This window comes from Triturus cristatus, chromosome 5_1 (genome assembly GCF_964204655.1).
Source record: "Triturus cristatus chromosome 5_1, aTriCri1.1, whole genome shotgun sequence".
NCBI lineage: Eukaryota > Metazoa > Chordata > Amphibia > Caudata > Salamandridae > Triturus > Triturus cristatus.
The window spans coordinates 11,157,018-11,183,585 of NC_140587.1; the positions used below are offsets into that span (position 1 = coordinate 11,157,018).

The following is a 26,568-nucleotide window of genomic DNA, read 5'->3' on the forward strand; positions in this document are numbered from 1 at the left end:
GTGCCGAAAAATCCGTAAAGAAATAGAACGTATTCATGAAGAGAGATTGGGAACAGACGAGTTTGAGCAAGATGAAGTGTCCGAATCAGGGAATTCCGCAAGACAGTCAGAAACCATAGCCTATGTAGGCAGAGGGAGATCCTGTGAAAATACTAGATGTTTTTCTGATCCAATACACTCTGTATGCCCAAATAACAGCAGAACGTATCCGACGCCTGTAATAAATCTGAAGTCTCCTGAACATTCGTTTCAAGCCGCAGATAAAATACTACGAGAACGAAGGGGTTACCACCTCCTCGATTCCATGGATGAGCAAGAATTAGCCAGATCAGCCGTTCACTGGATTGTTAGTCCTGAAAAATACGGTGATGAGACCGTAGCACACACGTTTCTCAATCTCAGTACAGATGAACAACGTTTAGCTGGAATCTATATGATTCAGCAACTCCTTATATTATATAAAAGCCAACATGCTGACCCTGGTCCTTTACCTGATATATTAACGGAACTACTCACGCACAGATGGAGAGGTTCTAGTAACAAGCTAATTAAAGAGATATTAGTGTCACGTAAGCAGTATGTCCTTTTTGTAAGTCCGGATTCTCTCTCGCTGCCCCGCAGAGAAAGAGCGCCGTACTATATGGATAGACAAAATCCTTTACGAGAAGTGCACCCAATAAAAGGCGAAGACAATGAGTTTCACCGTGTATTTGTTTACACACCCATATCAAAAATGGAATTATTAGAAATGAAGAAAGTAGTACCTAGTCATGATAAAGACCCAGCGGGTTTCCACAGAGAAATTAAAGACATGTTACTAATGGGAGAGTACACCTTTCCTGATATTATGACGATATTAAAGGTGCTTTTGCCTGCTGGCATTTATGAAAAACTGAAAGAAAAAGAGTGGGAAGTGGGAGACCAAAAGATAGACTGGACAGCATTAGCAGAGGAAGAAAGGGGCCGAACTGCAGGTTCAGGGCTCGGGGATAAAGTTAAACTGTTACCAGGTTTACTAGTACAGGTACTGCCACGTTTATTAACTACAAAAAAGGAAGATTGGGGTGCAATCACAGCCTGCAAACAAAAGCAAGATGAAGACACAAGCGATTATTATGCTCGATTTGAAAAATGTTTTGGTATAAATAGTGGTATAAAAGCAAGTAGTGATTCATATCCACATTTATTTGTGACAAAATTAGTGGAAAATGCATTACCTCCAGTAAAGAATAGAATATTGAAATTCGAGAGTACCTGGCAAAGTAACACTCCGTCGCAAATGCTACAAATGTTACAGTATCATCACAATAGAATTAGGGATGAACAAGAACACGAGCATAGACGCATGAAGGATACAAAAATGAAAATGCTAGTTTCTCAGACAGTACCAGCAGATGGTCACAAAAAGGGTGTGACACACTCTGGTGATTCTGCAGTTCCTGTAAAGGGAACCTGCAATTACTGTAAACAACTGGGCCATTATGTACACGATTGTCCAGTCCTGAAACGTAATATAGCTACAGGTATTGCAAAGGAGAGACCACGATTAGTTAGACAAGATCAGAATGAACAAGGAGCTATGCAGCATGGACAGTCCATGCCAGTTCAGCAACAGTCCATGCCAGCCTCACAGCAACCCATACAGTTTGTGCCAGCTGCACCACCGTTGCCTGCTACTGCCACACAAACTACAACACGACAAATGTATCAGACTGCACAGTATGAATACCCTGAGTATCAGCGTTACGCATGAACCAGCCTAGAGAGGGAAGTTGACTTACCGCTTATCGAGATTCCTGTAGATCAAGAAGGACCTTATGTACATAGTGAATTATTAGGTCAAGATAGAAAATTCTTACTCGATACAGGGGCAAGTCGAACAACCATAAAACGTAGTGAAGTTCCAGGGGCACCCCTCTCAGGCTCTCAAAATGTTTCCCTTGGTTTTTCAGGAAAACCTATTGTTAATGAAGTATCACAGCCTCTACCACTTACGATAGGACCCTTGACACGAACTACAGATTTATTGCTTACTAAATCATGCCCAGAAAATCTGTTAGGAATTAAAACTCTGAAAGCACTAGGAGCCATAATATGTTGTTCTCCGGAAGGAGTAAGGTTGTTTTTACGTGATTTTAAAGGTCATTATGTGTCTAGAGACATGGATCCCCGACTACAGACGTTACCAGTACATCTATGGGCACAAGGCCCTACGGATGTTGGCTGCATGAACATTACACCCTATCGAGTCACACTGAAAGCAGGAGTGGTACTACCACGAATGCGACAATACAAGTTACCGCATGATGCTGTAGTGGCTTTGCTGAAAATCATTGATGAGCTGATTGCCCAGGGAGTAGTTGTAGAAACAGACTCCAATGTATGTAATTCACCTATAATTCCGATTCTTAAACGAACTGATCCTACTGCCCCACCAGTGTACCGATTGGTTATTGATTTGCGTGAACTAAACAAGTGTATTGTACCACAATTCCCTGTGGTCCCTGATATATCATCATTGTTGACAGCAATTGATTCCGAAGCAACATTCTTTACTGTAATTGACCTCAAGAATGCCTTTTTCAGCGTCCCAATAGATCCGGAAAGCCAATACTTGTTCGGATTCAGTTTAAATGGGCGCAGCTTTAAATTCTCACGCGCTCCCCAAGGATTCACAGAAAGCCCCAGCATCTACAGCCAAGCACTGAAACGAGAACTCGACAGTATCCACATGCCAGTCAATACTGCACTGCTTCAATATGTCGATGATCTGCTGATCACCGCGAGAAGCGAGCCAGAATGTGAAAAAGCTTCTCTGACAGTTTTACATTTCCTAGCCGACAAGGGGCACAAGGTGTCCCCTTCTAAGCTGCAATTCTGTGTTCAGCGAGTTATTTATCTTGGTCACTCGCTGTCCAAGGAGGGAAGGCAGCTTACACCAGATCGCATCCAGTTAATTGCTAACATGTCAATACCCCAGACACAAAAGGAGGTGCGAGCTTTCATAGGCCTCACTTCATATTGTAGGCAGTGGATCCCTCAGTACGCATTTCTAGCAAAACCACTCATTCAGTTAACCACACAGGAGGCAGCCACATCGACTGTTCTCCCTTGGACTCAGGAACATACACAAGTTTTTGAAAGCCTAAAGAAAGCCTTATGCCAAGCACCTGTTTTAGCAACACCATGTTATAGCAAACATTTTACACTCTTTGTTACAGAACGCGAAGGTACTGCCTTGTCAGTACTCACTCAGGAACAAGCAGGATCACGCAAGCCATGTGCTTATTTTTCCAGTACATTAGATCCCGTAGCTCAGGCTTTGCCTGCATGCCTGAAATCAGTGGCAGCGACAGCTTTAGCAATCAGACAAAGCGATGCCATAGTATTAGGACACCCATTGACAGTACAAGTACCACATGCAGTAGAGGTTCTTGTGAACCGAACACAAACACAACACTTGACCATAGCAAGACTTACCGGTTATGAACTGACATTGTTTCAACCACACATAGAGATCCGACGGTGTAATACATTGAATCCTGCTACACTATTACCTGTAATTGGAACAGACCCGCTAGCTCATGATTGTGTTGAAATCATTGAAATAAAGACGAAACCTAGACAAGACTTGACAGACGTTCCATTGTTAGATCCAGACCTGACGGTGTATGTAGACGGATCGTGCATGAGAACAAGTACAGGAGATTTAGTGGCCGCGTATGCAGTCACAACAGACACTGAAGTTATTGAGACAAATTGTATAGATACTTTGTCAGCCCAAGCAGCAGAACTTATTGCTCTAACACAAGCCTGTATTCAAGCCACAAATAAGAAAGTTAATATATACACTGACTCACGTTATGCATTCGGAGTTGTACACGACTTCGGCGTGCTGTGGCGAGAGAGAGGTTATTTAACTTCCCATGGTGCCCACATTCAGCACGGACCCCTCATTCATGCCTTATTAGACGCAATACATCTACCCACTGCTATATCGATTATGAAATGTAAAGCACACACGAAGGTTACTGATATCATTTCTCAAGGCAATGATTTAGCTGACAGAACAGCTAAACAGACTGCTCAGAATCGCACATTAGACATGACAAAGCCAATAGTTCAGGCACCAACACAATGTATGACAATTAAGGATCCCGCACTTGACGTAATTGACATACAGGCACATGCCACAGTAGAAGAAATAAAGAAGTGGACTGAACTAGGAGGGATCCAGACAGATCAAGGATGGATGACGAAGGAGAAATCCGTATGGTTTCTCCCTGATTCCATGGTTCAAGCCATTATAGCTACAGTTCACAGTCCAGCACATTTAGGAGAGAAGGCTATGCTAGACAGCATTCAGCACATTTGGTTCAACAAACATTTACGAGCAGCAGCTAAACAAAAAGTTCGTACCTGTATGATATGTTGTCAGTTTAATCCAGGAAAGAGTGTTCCCGTAGAGCAGGGTGGATTTCAGCCTCCTGACCATCCTTTTGAAGTCCTCCAGATGGATTATATTCAGATGGAACGTTGTCGAGGATTCAAATATGTCCTCGTAGTTGTCTGCGCTCTCTCCCGTTGGACAGAGGCGTATCCCGTATCAGATTACACTGCCCCGACTACTGCCAAGCAGCTAGTTCGAGAATTCTTCCCACGGTACGGTTTACCACGTGTTGTATATTCAGATAACGGTCAGCCTTTCTCATCCGAATTAATGAAACATGTCTCACTTTTGTTGGGATATCAGTGGAAATTCCACTGTGTCAGACACCCCGAGGCAGCAGGTCTCGTGGAACGACATAATCAAACTTTGAAAATCAGATTGTCTAAAATATGTAAGGAGAAAGGTGTTGACTGGATAGTAGCCTTACCAGTTGCACTATTCTACATGAGAATGGTAGCACACTCTCGAGCAGGGCTATCCCCGTATGAAGTGATCTTTGGTAGACCACCGAATATGTGGGGGACGCCTATACCCCGTAAAATAACTGATGTTGACTGTAATATGCTGACAGATTACCTGGCTTCCTTGATGTCTGCACTACAATCTTGTCGTTCACAGGTAGTCGCAGCTTTTCCCGACAACACCGAGGTGAAACCTCATGATGTGATTCCCGGTGATTATGTCCTCGTCAGAAATTTTGATCGGAAAACCCAATTGGAGCCCAGGTGGAAACTTCCCAAGTTGGTCCTGCTGACGACCAGAACAGCTGTGAAGATCGAAGGGAGGAAGGGCTGGGTGCATTCCAGCCATATCAAGAAATTTCATGGACTTCCTCCTGACACAAACAGTACTCCCCGTGTGTCTTCCCCCATTGACTCAAAGCTAACCTTGGCTGAGGCCAGTAGCACCGAACTCTATAAGCAAAAACTCAGGTCCAGATCTAAACTGTCGGACGATTTGATTGTTTAAGTCCTCTCCAAGGTGAAGCGGTTGAATCTGTCCCGACATGTATCCCTTAGGTCTGAATCACGTAGAGTCCAGAATCATAATGAAACGACATGCTTATTGTAAATTACTGCGTAACCACTGTATTGTGACTTTATTAATTTTGTTTTCCTTGAGTTTTTTAATAGTTACTGCAAGTATATTGTTGCATATGTATTATCCTGTTTCTAAACGTGCTTTCAATATAACTGGTGAACATTCTTTTAGTGACCTACCCCCACATGAGTTGTCCTATAGACTCGCGCTGCGCAATAACACCTTCATTAGTATGTTACATCATTCCCATCAGACTAGTAATGCCACCAATTGTTGGGTGTGTGGCCGACTCCCTCCCTATCAGAATACCAAAGGAGTTCTGCCTTTCTTTCCACATCCGTTCACACACAATGGCTCCTGTGGAGCATGGTTGAGTTTATTAAATTCCATAGACCCAGACACAGCAGTTTATCAACAACATTGGATATGGGGAAATCTGAATCTAGTTTTATTCAAAGTCTGTCACCCTAATAAGGAGGGTCACCCCAGTAGAACAGGAACTGATTTAGAAAATGAAGTGTATAAATTAGGTAATTTCACGCCTAATCTTATGATTTTGAATGTCAAATCCGAAGTTGAACTAATTCTGCCCACTATGTCAGTCTTTCCAGTTAAGGGTGAATTATGTGTAAGAAAAGTTGGTTCCATACATATGGGCCACAGCCAATGCATTACTACAGTAGAATATAGTGATCAAGGTAAATCTTCATTTAGAGCTTCTCGCCATTCTTACTTTATATGTGGCCAGACGGCATATATGCGTCTGCCTCTAGATTGGGATGGTACTTGTTACATAGCATTCCTTCTGCCACCTGTTTTCCTAGCTCCCCCTGATTATTATCGAAATGTTCATCTAGTACACAAAAGAGAGCGTAGAGATTTCCCAGTTGTCGATTATACTGAGACGGCATGGGACAAGTATGTAGATTTCAATAAAGGTATCTTTCCCTATATAGGTACAATATCAAATAGTAAGCTGATACGTAGACTAACCAAGACTCTTGAAGCTGTAGTAAACGAGACTATAGCCGCCCTAGGCAATCTGACAGAGGAACAATCAGTGATGAGAATTGTTGTTCTCCAGAATCGTCTTGTCCTTGACGTCATCCTGGCCGATAGGGGCGGAGCTTGCAGGGTCATCGGATCCAGCTGCTGTATATTCATACCAGAAAATTCGCCATCTGTATATAAAGCTATAACACGCCTTCATAAGATTGTAAGCCAGATACACGAGAATCCTGGCACTTGGACGTGGTCCGGGTGGTTTTGGAGTGTGATATCAGCCTGGGGATGGAGAGTTCTATCCTTCCTAGGTATTGGCCTTCTTATACTCTTCAGTTGTTGTTTATGCCTGCAATGTGGACCAGCGATTTGTGGTCTGTGTGCCACATCATGCATTCCATATCAAAGTTCTCGTTCAAAATGCCGGAAGAAAAAGGAAGAAGAAATGATGCTCCATGAGCAAATCGATGGAATGATGAAGATTGATATCTCTTGAAGGGCAAGAAGGGGACAAGGAGGGAATGTGGAAATGTGGATTTTCCTGATCAGTTATGTCCCCTATCTTGGACCCCAACGGTTCTATATGCATATTACAAGTACATGTATGTTCCCTCCAGTTCCAGTTTCTAAGACGCAAACATATGTGTGTCTACCGTCAACATGTTCTCTGTCAGATCCGCCATCAATGGGCTGGATATTCGATTCCTAAGTATGAAAGGTCACCGACTTTATATGGCTAAGTTACTCCATTTTTACAGTTCAGGCAAGTAGGCCCGATTCTGTCCTCAAGCCTTTCCCTGCTCTCAGCCTCTGACAGCTTCAGCTTGAGCTCGCATCTGTATCCATGAACTTTGTCCTACTCCCTGTGCAGCTAACAGTGCCTGCCTCGGCCAGTTTTCACTTGCCTGCCAAGAAGCTGTATTTCACCTTCGAATTATCTATTTTGCTCTTCAGCCGATGCATTCCTGTCTAGTGATTTAGGTAAACATTTCCTCTAGCTCACAAGCAAAGGACTCAGCCTTTCCGTCCTCCTGCAAGTGATTCATAGCCCTGTTGCCATGGAAAGTTTTCTGCCTCTCGCATCTCATATAGACACTTAGGCGCTTGTACACGCACATACAGTTAGTATAGAATAGATTCTGTCCGAGAGTCCTTCCTTGTGGATAACATAGTTCTCTAAACATAGGATGTTAGATATGATTTGGGATTAGGTTGACTTGACCCCTCAGACTTTTCGTCTCCATATGTAGAGTTAATGTCAAGTCCCCTTCACCCCCTAGTTGCACGTCAATTACACGTCATGCTGCTGCGCGCGCATCTATGCCAAGTATTATCTTATAGATCCACCTATGTCTGATAATCCTAACCAATCATGTTTCTTTTATTCCTTATTACGCCTAGTTTCGATTACGTACCTGTTATGTCACTTTTCTTATCAAATGTTACGCCTTCTACATTCGTTTCATTGTAATGTACTTATTATAAAAATACATGTCTGTCAATAAATTATTGTACTTCACTTCCTGAACCTTCGTGGTGACGGAACCTGAAGGCCGCGACTCGAGTCGGCCATTTTGAATGGAATAAAGCCCATTTAGAAAACCTCTTATACCACGGATTCTGCCTCTTGTTATTTTGAGCTATTTTACTTTATTTTAAGATTCCGTATGAAATTCAGTCCGGTATTTTATTTACCACATAATGGCGCCCGAACAGGGACACTTTCTCATCTCACGCGCCGGCGGTGCGTTGCAGGCCCGGTCTCCTGCCACAGCTGGACGGACCATAAACGCGTACCAGCAGGATTTCCTGTAAGCTCCCTCCGGTCAAGCGGGGGCGACTGAGGCTGCGATCAACCCAGACGAGGCGGTGAGAAGTGCGAAGTATCCCGACCAGAGCCTAGCTGAGAGAGCAAGATCCGAGGTATACAGAGGCCCACCAGGTTTTCCGAAATCCCGATGTTCAGAGGGTCCGATGTCCGCAGTCGTCGAGTCCTGTCCATTCTCTGAGGCCTTCCGTTTCAAGGAGCTACTCGGTGAGTACCATCGCCGGGGAGGCGTGTTGACGCGCACATAGGTTGTGCCGGTCAAGACGGATTTGGGTACACAAATCCGGTCTGCACTGTTTAGCAGTGTATATGTACTGTTTAGCAGTATATCAAGTATTCCGAAGTATTCAGTTATTGTCAAGAATTCAGCGTGGTGATTAGTTAAGCAGACTGTCATCATTGTCGACCATTATTAAATGTTTAATGTTTAATGTTTAAAGTATTCAGAAAATGTCTTGCATATTGTGGTATGAATGATTGTTCATTGTTCACTGTTCATTATTGTGTTTTTCTCGTATTAAGTAAGTTCAAGAGTAAGTATCAGATCAGTTGTCAATATGCCGCTCTTCTCGAAGTTAAGACAGATTACTACCAGAAAAGGGGTGCTTGAAGAAGCAGTTCCTATTCCTCCTAGAGACACTCCAGGACATTTCATGTACCATAAGCATGGCTTAGATGCCATATTGTTTCTTGATCTATGGGTAGATTATACCAAGGGATTACCGGAAAGTCAAAGGTGGCCCGCAGCGGGAACCTGGGATGCAGAGTGCATCATGAAAGTGGAGGAAGAGTTATGGAAAAGAAAGGTCAGACAGTCACAGAAAGACGCTGTCGAGTTATGGCGTAAAGAATCTCATAGACGAACAGAAAAAGCACGTAGACAAGAAGAGAGGAGTAAAGAAAGTTCAAATAAAGTTCAAGAAAATCTATTAATTGAGGAAGGTATCCGAGTGAAATCAGAACAAGTAAATAGGCAAAGGAATGCTCTTATGAATGGTATGTATCCCCTTCTAGCCGAAGGACTGCCTAAGGCTGTTACAGAGATGCCAAAAGACTTGCCACCCCCATTATTTCCAATTAAGGTACATCAAAAAGGGCATCCCAGAACCGCAGAAGACGTTTTTCTTTCCTCATATCTAGATGATGCAGCTCCCGAGTATGCTAGCGCCCCACCACATAGACCAACTGGCGGAGGGGTTCAACGTCAGGATCAGGTATCTGTACCCGTGCAACAGCAAGTCCTGACGCAAACTTCGGCAAGCACATCTGTTTCCGCATCTGTCTCCGCAGTCGATTCTACAGGGGCATCGACACCCATAGTTGCTGTGTCACGTTCGACGAACCCATTCACACCCGACGCCCCAGATGGGGCCACGGGAGGTGCCAGCAGTACCTTTACACCACCTAGAATAAATAAACTTGTCTTTCAAGAGTCAGCGCATTCACGTACACCTAAATTCGTAAGTGAACGTACGCTTAAGGAACTCCTTGTTAATTGTAGATATGACCCGGTGGTTGGTAAAGAGGACGAAATGGTCCTGGCATCATTACGTATCAGGCGAGCCGCAGAGTATTTAGCAAGGTTACCAGGGATGATTACGCATCTAGATAACATATATCATTTTGTTCAAACAGGACGAGATCCAGGATGTATTAACAGAGCTATGGAATTCCAGAAAGTAGAAATACAGGGGGAACTGTTACGTTTCCTCATAAACTGTGTAATCAGAAATCAAGATCGTCCGGGGGTAGACCCGAATGCAATGCTTATTCTTACAAGATGGAGTCAGAATATATCAGAAGGGAGACACGATAAGCAAAATTGTATAATAGCCATGTGCCGAAAAATCCGTAAAGAAATAGAACGTATTCATGAAGAGAGATTGGGAACAGACGAGTTTGAGCAAGATGAAGTGTCCGAATCAGGGAATTCCGCAAGACAGTCAGAAACCATAGCCTATGTAGGCAGAGGGAGATCCTGTGAAAATACTAGATGTTTTTCTGATCCAATACACTCTGTATGCCCAAATAACAGCAGAACGTATCCGACGCCTGTAATAAATCTGAAGTCTCCTGAACATTCGTTTCAAGCCGCAGATAAAATACTACGAGAACGAAGGGGTTACCACCTCCTCGATTCCATGGATGAGCAAGAATTAGCCAGATCAGCCGTTCACTGGATTGTTAGTCCTGAAAAATACGGTGATGAGACCGTAGCACACACGTTTCTCAATCTCAGTACAGATGAACAACGTTTAGCTGGAATCTATATGATTCAGCAACTCCTTATATTATATAAAAGCCAACATGCTGACCCTGGTCCTTTACCTGATATATTAACGGAACTACTCACGCACAGATGGAGAGGTTCTAGTAACAAGCTAATTAAAGAGATATTAGTGTCACGTAAGCAGTATGTCCTTTTTGTAAGTCCGGATTCTCTCTCGCTGCCCCGCAGAGAAAGAGCGCCGTACTATATGGATAGACAAAATCCTTTACGAGAAGTGCACCCAATAAAAGGCGAAGACAATGAGTTTCACCGTGTATTTGTTTACACACCCATATCAAAAATGGAATTATTAGAAATGAAGAAAGTAGTACCTAGTCATGATAAAGACCCAGCGGGTTTCCACCGAGAAATTAAAGACATGTTACTAATGGGAGAGTACACCTTTCCTGATATTATGACGATATTAAAGGTGCTTTTGCCTGCTGGCATTTATGAAAAACTGAAAGAAAAAGAGTGGGAAGTGGGAGACCAAAAGATAGACTGGACAGCATTAGCAGAGGAAGAAAGGGGCCGAACTGCAGGTTCAGGGCTCGGGGATAAAGTTAAACTGTTACCAGGTTTACTAGTACAGGTACTGCCACGTTTATTAACTACAAAAAAGGAAGATTGGGGTGCAATCACAGCCTGCAAACAAAAGCAAGATGAAGACACAAGCGATTATTATGCTCGATTTGAAAAATGTTTTGGTATAAATAGTGGTATAAAAGCAAGTAGTGATTCATATCCACATTTATTTGTGACAAAATTAGTGGAAAATGCATTACCTCCAGTAAAGAATAGAATATTGAAATTCGAGAGTACCTGGCAAAGTAACACTCCGTCGCAAATGCTACAAATGTTACAGTATCATCACAATAGAATTAGGGATGAACAAGAACACGAGCATAGACGCATGAAGGATACAAAAATGAAAATGCTAGTTTCTCAGACAGTACCAGCAGATGGTCACAAAAAGGGTGTGACACACTCTGGTGATTCTGCAGTTCCTGTAAAGGGAACCTGCAATTACTGTAAACAACTGGGCCATTATGTACACGATTGTCCAGTCCTGAAACGTAATATAGCTACAGGTATTGCAAAGGAGAGACCACGATTAGTTAGACAAGATCAGAATGAACAAGGAGCTATGCAGCATGGACAGTCCATGCCAGTTCAGCAACAGTCCATGCCAGCCTCACAGCAACCCATACAGTTTGTGCCAGCTGCACCACCGTTGCCTGCTACTGCCACACAAACTACAACACGACAAATGTATCAGACTGCACAGTATGAATACCCTGAGTATCAGCGTTACGCATGAACCAGCCTAGAGAGGGAAGTTGACTTACCGCTTATCGAGATTCCTGTAGATCAAGAAGGACCTTATGTACATAGTGAATTATTAGGTCAAGATAGAAAATTCTTACTCGATACAGGGGCAAGTCGAACAACCATAAAACGTAGTGAAGTTCCAGGGGCACCCCTCTCAGGCTCTCAAAATGTTTCCCTTGGTTTTTCAGGAAAACCTATTGTTAATGAAGTATCACAGCCTCTACCACTTACGATAGGACCCTTGACACGAACTACAGATTTATTGCTTACTAAATCATGCCCAGAAAATCTGTTAGGAATTAAAACTCTGAAAGCACTAGGAGCCATAATATGTTGTTCTCCGGAAGGAGTAAGGTTGTTTTTACGTGATTTTAAAGGTCATTATGTGTCTAGAGACATGGATCCCCGACTACAGACGTTACCAGTACATCTATGGGCACAAGGCCCTACGGATGTTGGCTGCATGAACATTACACCCTATCGAGTCACACTGAAAGCAGGAGTGGTACTACCACGAATGCGACAATACAAGTTACCGCATGATGCTGTAGTGGCTTTGCTGAAAATCATTGATGAGCTGATTGCCCAGGGAGTAGTTGTAGAAACAGACTCCAATGTATGTAATTCACCTATAATTCCGATTCTTAAACGAACTGATCCTACTGCCCCACCAGTGTACCGATTGGTTATTGATTTGCGTGAACTAAACAAGTGTATTGTACCACAATTCCCTGTGGTCCCTGATATATCATCATTGTTGACAGCAATTGATTCCGAAGCAACATTCTTTACTGTAATTGACCTCAAGAATGCCTTTTTCAGCGTCCCAATAGATCCGGAAAGCCAATACTTGTTCGGATTCAGTTTAAATGGGCGCAGCTTTAAATTCTCACGCGCTCCCCAAGGATTCACAGAAAGCCCCAGCATCTACAGCCAAGCACTGAAACGAGAACTCGACAGTATCCACATGCCAGTCAATACTGCACTGCTTCAATATGTCGATGATCTGCTGATCACCGCGAGAAGCGAGCCAGAATGTGAAAAAGCTTCTCTGACAGTTTTACATTTCCTAGCCGACAAGGGGCACAAGGTGTCCCCTTCTAAGCTGCAATTCTGTTTTCAGCGAGTTATTTATCTTGGTCACTCGCTGTCCAAGGAGGGAAGGCAGCTTACACCAGATCGCATCCAGTTAATTGCTAACATGTCAATACCCCAGACACAAAAGGAGGTGCGAGCTTTCATAGGCCTCACTTCATATTGTAGGCAGTGGATCCCTCAGTACGCATTTCTAGCAAAACCACTCATTCAGTTAACCACACAGGAGGCAGCCACATCGACTGTTCTCCCTTGGACTCAGGAACATACACAAGTTTTTGAAAGCCTAAAGAAAGCCTTATGCCAAGCACCTGTTTTAGCAACACCATGTTATAGCAAACATTTTACACTCTTTGTTACAGAACGCGAAGGTACTGCCTTGTCAGTACTCACTCAGGAACAAGCAGGATCACGCAAGCCATGTGCTTATTTTTCCAGTACATTAGATCCCGTAGCTCAGGCTTTGCCTGCATGCCTGAAATCAGTGGCAGCGACAGCTTTAGCAATCAGACAAAGCGATGCCATAGTATTAGGACACCCATTGACAGTACAAGTACCACATGCAGTAGAGGTTCTTGTGAACCGAACACAAACACAACACTTGACCATAGCAAGACTTACCGGTTATGAACTGACATTGTTTCAACCACACATAGAGATCCGACGGTGTAATACATTGAATCCTGCTACACTATTACCTGTAATTGGAACAGACCCGCTAGCTCATGATTGTGTTGAAATCATTGAAATAAAGACGAAACCTAGACAAGACTTGACAGACGTTCCATTGTTAGATCCAGACCTGACGGTGTATGTAGACGGATCGTGCATGAGAACAAGTACAGGAGATTTAGTGGCCGCGTATGCAGTCACAACAGACACTGAAGTTATTGAGACAAATTGTATAGATACTTTGTCAGCCCAAGCAGCAGAACTTATTGCTCTAACACAAGCCTGTATTCAAGCCACAAATAAGAAAGTTAATATATACACTGACTCACGTTATGCATTCGGAGTTGTACACGACTTCGGCGTGCTGTGGCGAGAGAGAGGTTATTTAACTTCCCATGGTGCCCACATTCAGCACGGACCCCTCATTCATGCCTTATTAGACGCAATACATCTACCCACTGCTATATCGATTATGAAATGTAAAGCACACACGAAGGTTACTGATATCATTTCTCAAGGCAATGATTTAGCTGACAGAACAGCTAAACAGACTGCTCAGAATCGCACATTAGACATGACAAAGCCAATAGTTCAGGCACCAACACAATGTATGACAATTAAGGATCCCGCACTTGACGTAATTGACATACAGGCACATGCCACAGTAGAAGAAATAAAGAAGTGGACTGAACTAGGAGGGATCCAGACAGATCAAGGATGGATGACGAAGGAGAAATCCGTATGGTTTCTCCCTGATTCCATGGTTCAAGCCATTATAGCTACAGTTCACAGTCCAGCACATTTAGGAGAGAAGGCTATGCTAGACAGCATTCAGCACATTTGGTTCAACAAACATTTACGAGCAGCAGCTAAACAAAAAGTTCGTACCTGTATGATATGTTGTCAGTTTAATCCAGGAAAGAGTGTTCCCGTAGAGCAGGGTGGATTTCAGCCTCCTGACCATCCTTTTGAAGTCCTCCAGATGGATTATATTCAGATGGAACGTTGTCGAGGATTCAAATATGTCCTCGTAGTTGTCTGCGCTCTCTCCCGTTGGACAGAGGCGTATCCCGTATCAGATTACACTGCCCCGACTACTGCCAAGCAGCTAGTTCGAGAATTCTTCCCACGGTACGGTTTACCACGTGTTGTATATTCAGATAACGGTCAGCCTTTCTCATCCGAATTAATGAAACATGTCTCACTTTTGTTGGGATATCAGTGGAAATTCCACTGTGTCAGACACCCCGAGGCAGCAGGTCTCGTGGAACGACATAATCAAACTTTGAAAATCAGATTGTCTAAAATATGTAAGGAGAAAGGTGTTGACTGGATAGTAGCCTTACCAGTTGCACTATTCTACATGAGAATGGTAGCACACTCTCGAGCAGGGCTATCCCCGTATGAAGTGATCTTTGGTAGACCACCGAATATGTGGGGGACGCCTATACCCCGTAAAATAACTGATGTTGACTGTAATATGCTGACAGATTACCTGGCTTCCTTGATGTCTGCACTACAATCTTGTCGTTCACAGGTAGTCGCAGCTTTTCCCGACAACACCGAGGTGAAACCTCATGATGTGATTCCCGGTGATTATGTCCTCGTCAGAAATTTTGATCGGAAAACCCAATTGGAGCCCAGGTGGAAACTTCCCAAGTTGGTCCTGCTGACGACCAGAACAGCTGTGAAGATCGAAGGGAGGAAGGGCTGGGTGCATTCCAGCCATATCAAGAAATTTCATGGACTTCCTCCTGACACAAACAGTACTCCCCGTGTGTCTTCCCCCATTGACTCAAAGCTAACCTTGGCTGAGGCCAGTAGCACCGAACTCTATAAGCAAAAACTCAGGTCCAGATCTAAACTGTCGGACGATTTGATTGTTTAAGTCCTCTCCAAGGTGAAGCGGTTGAATCTGTCCCGACATGTATCCCTTAGGTCTGAATCACGTAGAGTCCAGAATCATAATGAAACGACATGCTTATTGTAAATTACTGCGTAACCACTGTATTGTGACTTTATTAATTTTGTTTTCCTTGAGTTTTTTAATAGTTACTGCAAGTATATTGTTGCATATGTATTATCCTGTTTCTAAACGTGCTTTCAATATAACTGGTGAACATTCTTTTAGTGACCTACCCCCACATGAGTTGTCCTATAGACTCGCGCTGCGCAATAACACCTTCATTAGTATGTTACATCATTCCCATCAGACTAGTAATGCCACCAATTGTTGGGTGTGTGGCCGACTCCCTCCCTATCAGAATACCAAAGGAGTTCTGCCTTTCTTTCCACATCCGTTCACACACAATGGCTCCTGTGGAGCATGGTTGAGTTTATTAAATTCCATAGACCCAGACACAGCAGTTTATCAACAACATTGGATATGGGGAAATCTGAATCTAGTTTTATTCAAAGTCTGTCACCCTAATAAGGAGGGTCACCCCAGTAGAACAGGAACTGATTTAGAAAATGAAGTGTATAAATTAGGTAATTTCACGCCTAATCTTATGATTTTGAATGTCAAATCCGAAGTTGAACTAATTCTGCCCACTATGTCAGTCTTTCCAGTTAAGGGTGAATTATGTGTAAGAAAAGTTGGTTCCATACATATGGGCCATAGCCAATGCGTTACTACAGTAGAATATAGTGATCAAGGTAAATCTTCATTTAGAGCTTCTCGCCATTCTTACTTTATATGTGGTCAGACGGCATATATGCGTCTGCCTCTAGATTGGGATGGTACTTGTTACATAGCATTCCTTCTGCCACCTGTTTTCCTAGCTCCCCCTGATTATTATCGAAATGTTCATCTAGTACACAAAAGAGAGCGTAGAGATTTCCCAGTTGTCGATTATACTGAGACGGCATGGGACAAGTATGTAGATTTCAATAAAGGTATCTTTCCCTATATAGGTACAATATCAAATAGTAAGCTGATACGTAGACTAACCAAGACTCTTGAAGCTGTAGTAAACGAGACTATAGCCGCCCTAGGCAATCTGACAGAGGAACAATCAGTGATGAGAATTGTTGTTCTCCAGAATCGTCTTGTCCTTGACGTCATCCTGGCCGATAGGGGCGGAGCTTGCAGGGTCATCGGATCCAGCTGCTGTATATTCATACCAGAAAATTCGCCATCTGTATATAAAGCTATAACACGCCTTCATAAGATTGTAAGCCAGATACACGAGAATCCTGGCACTTGGACGTGGTCCGGGTGGTTTTGGAGTGTGATATCAGCCTGGGGATGGAGAGTTCTATCCTTCCTAGGTATTGGCCTTCTTATACTCTTCAGTTGTTGTTTATGCCTGCAATGTGGACCAGCGATTTGTGGTCTGTGTGCCACATCATGCATTCCATATCAAAGTTCTCGTTCAAAATGCCGGAAGAAAAAGGAAGAAGAAATGATGCTCCATGAGCAAATCGATGGAATGATGAAGATTGATATCTCTTGAAGGGCAAGAAGGGGACAAGGAGGGAATGTGGAAATGTGGATTTTCCTGATCAGTTATGTCCCCTATCTTGGACCCCAACGGTTCTATATGCATATTACAAGTACATGTATGTTCCCTCCAGTTCCAGTTTCTAAGACGCAAACATATGTGTGTCTACCGTCAACATGTTCTCTGTCAGATCCGCCATCAATGGGCTGGATATTCGATTCCTAAGTATGAAAGGTCACCGACTTTATATGGCTAAGTTACTCCATTTTTACAGTTCAGGCAAGTAGGCCCGATTCTGTCCTCAAGCCTTTCCCTGCTCTCAGCCTCTGACAGCTTCAGCTTGAGCTCGCATCTGTATCCATGAACTTTGTCCTACTCCCTGTGCAGCTAACAGTGCCTGCCTCGGCCAGTTTTCACTTGCCTGCCAAGAAGCTGTATTTCACCTTCGAATTATCTATTTTGCTCTTCAGCCGATGCATTCCTGTCTAGTGATTTAGGTAAACATTTCCTCTAGCTCACAAGCAAAGGACTCAGCCTTTCCGTCCTCCTGCAAGTGATTCATAGCCCTGTTGCCATGGAAAGTTTTCTGCCTCTCGCATCTCATATAGACACTTAGGCGCTTGTACACGCACATACAGTTAGTATAGAATAGATTCTGTCCGAGAGTCCTTCCTTGTGGATAACATAGTTCTCTAAACATAGGATGTTAGATATGATTTGGGATTAGGTTGACTTGACCCCTCAGACTTTTCGTCTCCATATGTAGAGTTAATGTCAAGTCCCCTTCACCCCCTAGTTGCACGTCAATTACACGTCATGCTGCTGCGCGCGCATCTATGCCAAGTATTATCTTATAGATCCACCTATGTCTGATAATCCTAACCAATCATGTTTCTTTTATTCCTTATTACGCCTAGTTTCGATTACGTACCTGTTATGTCACTTTTCTTATCAAATGTTACGCCTTCTACATTCGTTTCATTGTAATGTACTTATTATAAAAATACATGTCTGTCAATAAATTATTGTACTTCACTTCCTGAACCTTCGTGGTGACGGAACCTGAAGGCCGCGACTCGAGTCGGCCATTTTGAATGGAATAAAGCCCATTTAGAAAACCTCTTATACCACGGATTCTGCCTCTTGTTATTTTGAGCTATTTTACTTTATTTTAAGATTCCGTATGAAATTCAGTCCGGTATTTTATTTACCACACCTTGGAGAGAGGTGGGTCCGTGAATGAGGCTTTGCTGCTGCGGCCTGGGAAGCCTGCTCAACTCTTCACTGCTGGGCTGGAAGGTGGGCCCTGCTAGGGGCCCATTCAGGACCGGACCTGTGGGTGGGGCAAAAGATCTCACCGGCTCCAGCGCAGAGTGTCTCTGACTGGGGCTCTGCCTACGCAGCCTTGGGGGATGGCATTGCACGTCGGTGCTGTCCAGGACACTTGGCAGAGCCCCTCGAGGAGTGCTGCCCCCCAGGGAGACTTGTTGGGGGTTTGTTGCCCATCCTGGAAACTGGTATGAGGAGAGCTGCGTGCCTTTAATGCTGACACTGCGCCCTGTGGCCTACTAACAATTGCAGGCCTGCTTGTGCCCCCGTGCTGGAAATCTCAGGGTCAGGTGGGCGTAGCGAGATCTTGTGCTATGCTGTAACGGGCCCAGGCTTAACCTGCGCTGCGCTGCGCTGCTGGTGATGGACCCTGGGGCAGGCCCCATTCAGTGATGGACAGTCTGCATTGAGACGCCTGTTTAGACCCACCTATACCGCCAAGGAGGGGTATGTGTGGGGGGTGTTGTTGACCTTCAGGTGAAACGGCCTGACTCGTGGGTCTGGCGCCCCTACCTTGAGATGTGTTTCTCCTGAGGTTGTCTGCGTGACCCGATTGCATTATGGGAAAGACGGATGGTAAACAAGCCAAACTGCCCTGTGGATTGCATGGGGTGGACCATGGATTTCTCGTAGGAACATCTCACGCTGGGACCCAGACTGGCGGGGAAAATGTCCCGGAGCCAGACATTCATTCTATGTTCATCGACCTCAAACAGAGCCTGCATGAATGAATGAATGAATGAGGTGGCATTTATAAAGCGCATGGCTACCCGTTGGCATCCCAGTGCTAAGAAGTGAGAGAAGCTTCTGAGACTCATCTGGGGAAGAGCCAGGTTTTCAACAGTTTGCGGAAGATCAGATGGTTAGTTTCTTTTTGCAGCTGAAGGGGAAGAGAGTTCCAAAGCTTGGCGGCGTTATAGGAGAAAAGCCGACCTCTGCTTCTGGCTCTTTTGATCCTTGGTGCGAAGGCCAGGTGCAATCCATCGGAGCTTAAAGGCCTATTGGCTTGATAAGGGTTGGCAGGCGGGAGATGATCTTAGGTCCATTTCCTCCAAGCAATTTGTGAGTGATACAAAGAGCTTTGAAATGGACTCTCTCCCGAATAGGCAGACAATGTAGAGCTTTCAAGGCAGGTTTGGTCGACAGTCGGTAGGGAATTCCCAAGAGAATTCTTGCCGCGCAGTTCTGGATCATTTGAAGTTTAGAGAATACTGCTTCTGGGGCACCTAGGTAAAGTACATTGCTTAAGTCCAATCGTGATAAAATAAGCGCTTGGACTACGAGTTTCCTGGCTTGGAAAGGTATCAATGGGAATACTTTACGTAGCATTCTTAGAATGCCGAAGCAGGAGGCGACTACCTTTCTGGATTGGACTTTGAGAGTCCAGCCAAAACCCCAGACTTTTTATGTTGGACTTGGGGATGGGTGCTGATCGCATTGTGGTCGGCCACATCATATTAGGTTTAAATAATGGCGGGTTACCAAGGAGCATAAGCTACGGCTGGTCGCCATACAGCTTCAGGTAGGAGTGACTCATCCATTTGGCCACTTCTTCGAGGCAAGTACAGAGGCGGGATGAGGATGTATCTGGGTGATTAAGTGAAACCACTAATTGAGTATCGTCTGCATAAGTTATGATATTCACTCCGCAAGGCTGTATGATCTCAGCCAGTGGAGCCATATAGGCATTAAAAAGCGTAGGACTTAGAGAAGAGCCCTGTGGGACTCCACAAAAAAGGGGCCAAGGTTTGGAGGTGGTTTCACCCTCGAATACCTGGAAGGATCGTCCTTCCAGGAAAGACATCAGCCAGGCTAGGGCTATTCCAGACACACCCAGGTTTCTGAGTCGGTCAATCAAGATATGGTGATTAACCGTATCGAAGGCCGCACTCAGGTCCAGGAGGATCACGGCAGAAGATCCTCCCGAGTCAAGAATTTTTCTTCATTCTTCCATGACAGCTAAAAGAGCTGTCTCTGTGCCGTGACCGGGGCGGAATCCTGTTTGAGTTGGGTGGAGGAGATGGTTGGATTCTAAGTAGGTAGAGAGTGTGACATTCACATATTTCTCTAGGATTTTACTGATTCCAGGGGGGAGGAAAATAGGACGATAGTTGGCCAAACAGTCAGGGTCTAAGTTAGATTTCTTTAAAAGAGCTTTGACCATAGCTCTTTTCCAGGAGGAGGGGACTACTCCGGATGTGATGGATGAGTTAATCAGGTCTAAGAGGACCGGGCCATCTATCTCTGTTTCTTGTTTGAGAATCCTAAGTGGAGCAGGGTCATTGGGTGACCCGCTTTTTACTCGATTACCAGTGGCTAGCAGACAGTTGTAGTCCATTATAGGAAAGGCTACTAAGCAAGTATCGTTGTCTTCTATGTGGGGTTTATCACAGTGGGTGATATTGGATTCTTTAGTGGAGGAAAAGGAACCATAGATAGTCTTGATTTTATTGTGGAAAATTTCCGCCATTTCATTACAACATTGGTCTGAAATAGCGGGGGATTCGGGGAGAGAGGGAATATTTATTAATCTCTTAACAATTTGGAATGTTTCACAGGGGGAGTTAGCAGAAGACGCTATAGTCTTCTCATAGTAGAGAGTGTGGGTGTTTCTAATTTCAATTTTATAATTTTTAATAGCATTCTCATATTCCTTCTTCTTGTCAGGGGAAAAATTCCTTCTCCAACCTCTATCTGTCTTTTTACAGATTTGTTTTAATTCTCGAAGTTTGGGAGTATACCAAGCTGCTTTATTAGGTACTTTATGTAACTGAATTGTTGTTTTAGGAAGGACTTAGTCAAGTGAGCTGTTAATCCAGTTGTCAAATTTCTCATTGGCTGCTATCGGATCGCAGTTTGGAGCAGGCATAGATCTCTCCAGAGTTGATATCCAGGTGTCCAGTGGAACTTTTGACCAACCTCGGGACTTAGTATGCACCAGTCGGGTTGGGGGGGATGGCCTGAGTAGAGGACCAAGAAAAAGGGATCAGAAAATGATCTGACCTTGGAATAGGTATAGGGGCTTGACAGGATAGCTCCTTCGGACCCGAGAAGATGGGGTATAGGAAGTGTCTTTTTGAATGTGTATCAGATGGTACTTTTTGAGTGAGCTGTAAGGCCGCTAGGTCTGAGATCAATTCAGATGCAGTTTTAGAGGTTAAATCATCGAAGTGAATATTAAAATCTCCAAGAATGGTGAAGTTCGTAGTGGAACTTGCTAGTTTTGGAACCGTTCCTGCAATCGAATTACAGAGCTGGCCTATAAAACCTGGGGGACGCTAAATCAGGATCCCTGATAGAGTTAGCGTAGGTGTGAATCCTATTGAGAACTTAAGGTTTTCACAATCTAAGAGAGGGCTTCCAAAGGTTCTACAGACAAGGTGGTTCTTTAGAACAATAGCAATTCCACCCCCTTTACCATTGATTCGATATAGCCTCTGGATTATGTAGCCAGGAGGAAGAGCCTGATCTATGTTAGGATCGGAGGCTGTGTTTAGCCAAGTTTCCGTAACGAATAGAGCGTCAGGACTTTCCTCCGTAAGCAGCAGGGATACTTCCTCAGCGTGTTTTGGTAAGGAACGACAATTAAATAAAAATAGCTTAAAAACTTGGTGTGGTACAGCAGCATGTGGACTAATGGAAGTGGGGTGCTTAAGACTATAGGAGCAGTGCTTACAGTTGTGGTTCCAGCGGTCAGGAGCGATAGAGTGAAGACAGGTGGGATCTGGGCTTACATTCAATTGTTTGAGTAGGTTTGTGCTGTATCGATGTATTTCTGATGGGAGACGAGCAGGGGTTTTGGCCCCTGGTCCCGGAGGGGCGCGGATGAGCGCAGACTGGCTTGCCTTCAGCGCGTCTGTTGCGCGGTCGTGCCATTGGGCTTAATATAGCCTTAGTAGGCTCAGCGACTAGAGCGCTGACCTACAAAATGGCGGTCAAGTTATGCGGGCAAAAGTTCCCCCCTCAATTCCCACACAGTGCAATGAGAATCAGTGCAAAATACAATTTAAAACAAGCAGAGTAAGCGATTTTAAAATGTTTCAGTTGCAAGATTTCTAATCTAGAATGCAGCTCTCACGCCTGGCATGACTCATGCAGCTTCTGTCACCATGCATGCCATCAACACAAAAACTGACATGCTCTCTGATCACTTTGAACACTTGAAGGGGTAGGTAGACAGGCTCGAACAGCATCTGGATAAACTCAAGCACCACATGTCAAGGGTCGAGATCGCACACTCCTCGGATGGCGAGCGCCTGTACCAAATAGATAAAGTACTTGAAGTCATCCGTAATAAAAACAAAGATTTGGAAGCGTGGTCGTGCTGCAACCATTTGATCATAGAGGGTTCCCATGTTGACTGCGATAGACAGAATGGAAGACATTGTGGAAAAGACGCTTCGCACCCTCTTTATAGGTTACCCTCTACCCTATGCTAATCGTCAAGAGGGTGTAAAGATCACTAGGCCAGTGCCCATCTCCAGGTGCCCCTGCCCACCCGTTTATAGGGGGGATTCTAAATTATCAGGACATAGATACTACTCTGCATCTAGCTAGGGAGCGCAGTCCCCTCCAATATCAGGGCAACATGATCTAATCATTCCAGATTTCCCTCTGCCATATCACAGACCATTTTCCCGTCTGCTCTCCCTGCATTGCTCTTTCAGGCTATGTCAAAGAGGTTTCTGCTGAGGTCTGCCGGCAATGCTGCTGCTTGGGAAGCCAGGGTGACTATACACTGGGGTAGACAGCAGGCACCGAGCAGAGTTACATGTCTTCAGGATGCTGTTTCCTGTCAGGAGTGGCTTGACGCATATTAGGATCATCCAATCATGCCTAAAAGACATATGGGCCTCTCCGGTGACTTATCTTCGACTCTAAAGCAACACGGATGAGGACGTGGCTGACTCTCTCAGTGGTCACCAGACTGCGAGTGCATCTTACTATCCCTCCTCCTATGGCACCCTGCCAAACAGCTCTCTCAAAGTGGGGTATAGCGTTAGTCCCCTGTCAAGCTAGGTGCGTTCTCACTGGAGACTATCAATCATGTAGGGTGTTGAGTCTGCTGAGTGGTTAGTTTGTTCCTCTTCCCCTATTCCTACTCTTACTGGCCCTCCTTCTCCTCTACCCTCCTACTCACTCTAGTAGGTAATTTTGTGATTTATCTGTCGACCAACTCTGCTATGTATATGATCCTTGAATGCATACTGTCCTGTTGTTATGCTGTAGATGATTACTGCAAAATGTACTGAATGAAAAAAAAAATTCTCTATCCTTGGTTGAGTGGAATTTACATGGCTGCATGGAAAGGAGGTACAACATCATTTAACTGATCACCCGGTACTGGCCCCAACTGCTGTGCTCTCACCACTTTTAGTGACTCGGCGTAATGCAACCCAGGGTGATATAGCCTAAAGTGCTAAGTAATTTAATTCCTATTCGTAGGATCCCCATTATTACCACCACCTCTAATTGACTGATCCCACACACAGATGTCAAACATTACAGGTCCCTCACAGATCGCTTCTTACCCCAGCAGAGCCTCACATAGCAACTGCCATTCACCCGGATAAGACCCTTACTTAGAACCAGAGAGACAGTAACCCAGAACAAACACTTGCAAAGAGCCATGAGACTGTCTCCCAGAACAACCCTCACGTTGCAGCAAGAGACTCTTGAAGGAAGGTGGAGTATTATGTGTTGACGCTGGTGAGGTATCACCGTGCAAATCTATCACACATCCCAAAGATGTTCCTTGGATTCACACTAATAAACCCTTAGCTCAGTCCTGGTAAAGTGGCAAAGAGCAGTCAGGCTTTAATTGAGAAACTTGTCTTAAGCATTTTAGAGAGAATACCAACATGGATGATAAGTAATAGTCACGACTTGAAAGAAATTCGACACCAATTTATAAAAATAAAGTAGATTTGTATATTAGTGTAGACACCAAAACATACGTTGTCAGATACAACTGGAGTTATGGATTTTAGAAGAAAACATAAATCACATTGTTAGACCTGTCATCCTTAGGGTTGTCTTCCCCCCAAATTATGCCTGTCTTCTCATTTTTCTGATTATTTTTGGATTATGGGGACTTTACCAGTGCTACAGTGCATGTGCTTCTCCCCTAAACATGGTACAATTGGTGTGCACACAATTGGTATGTTTAATTTACCTGTTAGACCCTTATAAAGTGGTATACCTGATATCCAGGGCATGTACATTAAATGGTACTTTTGGGCCTGCAGCACTGGCTGTGCCTCCCACACAAGTAGCCTATCAGAACTGTTTTAGGCCTGCCATTGTGGTGCCTGTGTGTGTAGTTTACTCACAATCCATTTGGCATTTAAAACTATTTGCCAAGCCTTAATCTCGCCTTTTATGACAAACAAGTCACCTCTAAGGTAGGCCATAGTTAGCCCTAAGGGAAGGGTGCTGTGTAAGTAAAAGGTAGGACATGTTCCTTTATGTTTTGCATGTGGTGACAGTGACACAGTGACACAGAGCTAAATTCGGTTTTCACTTCTTTGAGGCCTACTCCTCTCATAGGTTAACTTTGGGAACTCCTTTATAGACTTTTAAGCTGTCATTCCTGATTAGAAAGGAGTAGTTGTTTCATGCTTTATACCTTTGGAATTGTAATGATAAACCCCCTTACCAGTGAAGATAGACTTAACATTTCTATTTCCGAAATGACACTTTTAGAAAGTGGACATTTCTCTGCTCTTAGCTCCATGTGCCTGCCAGCCTGTCTCCAATACACATCGGGGGTGGGTGACAGCTTCACTTTGTGCTTTCCCTCGAGGCAGCCACAAAAAGAGGAAGGTTACGCATGTCTGAGCACTCATTTACATGCACCTGCATTCTGGTCATCCTTAATGGGCCTTCCTGGGCAATAAGAGAGAGGGAAGCTGACACTTCACTTGTAAGGTAGTGTCCCGACCACATACAATGGGCTGATTTACCCCCATTGCTAGTCTGGAGCCAGGGCTGGGAAGAAAGGGGACCTGTGCATTTCAAGGAGCTGCTTTGAAGTCAACCCCACTTCAAAGGCACATTTGGGTATAAGTACTGGGTCTCTGATCCCTAAAATCAGACACTGCTGGAACTACAACTGTGCATTGCCAGGACTGCTATGCTGCTTAAAGGAGTCATTTTTGGACTGCTGATCTGGAAGGTTTGCTGCTCTCAGACTTTTCAGAAAGAGAGAGGGACTGTGCCTTTTCCTACAAGTGTACTCCAAGGGTTTGTTGGCTTGCCTCCTGTTGCTTGTGACTCAGGGATATCAAAGTCTCTTCCACTGCTCCTCTGCCTGGCTCACTGAAAGTGGGCCCAGATACTTGCAACAAGGACATTGGAGCACGTCTAGTATGTGTGTAGCAGAAACGGCGCATTGACTTGGTTGCAGGAGTAGAATTGGCACATCACTCTCGGAACAAATGCAATGCCTTGATAGAGTGAAACATTGGAATCTCGCATCCCTGGACTGTGTGGAAAAATCCGGAGCATCGCTCTATGGAACCAGTGCACAGTGGCCCAGTGTCTCGTCTGCAGAACCAATGAATCTCCATCTGCGTTTTTCAGATGATCGATGCATCCGCGACTTGCGGGATGAGCATTGAACATCTCACAACGCATTTTGCTGTTGCGATCAGGAAATGCACTTTGTTCACTGGGGCATGCATGGGTGCTGTAGGTGACCCATGCTCCATCATGGGTGGCCTAGTCCAGTGTGATCAGATAACCTATTTTTCTTCTTATTGGATTTTTACCATTTTGGTCTTGAATTATTACAAAAATTGTGATCTATTTTCCTAAACCTGTGTGGAGTCTTTTTGTAGTGCATTAATTGTGTTACAGTGTGTGTGTGTGTGAGTGTGTGTGTGTATGTGTGTGTGTGATATTTACTACAATACAGACCTTACTGGTGTTAAATCGTGAAGGCTAAAAAGTAACCTAACAGCAAGTGCCTAAACATTTAAAGCAGGATCTTCCCAGACGGGGGTTAAATTAACTAAGGATTTATCTCTCTGGTTCATAAAATGTCTCCAAGTAATTAGGATAAATTCTTCAGTGTTTGAAAGCAAGATCCTGTCCAAAGTTT

At 44.2% G+C, this 26,568-nt stretch overlaps 1 protein-coding gene across 1 annotated transcript in view; it reads right to left on the reverse strand.

The window, feature by feature from the left end:
- The window catches only part of LOC146829953 (GTPase IMAP family member 8-like), a 234,129-nt gene that overhangs the window by 126,520 nt on the left and 81,041 nt on the right, over nucleotides 1-26,568 (reverse strand). The window lies entirely within an intron of this gene.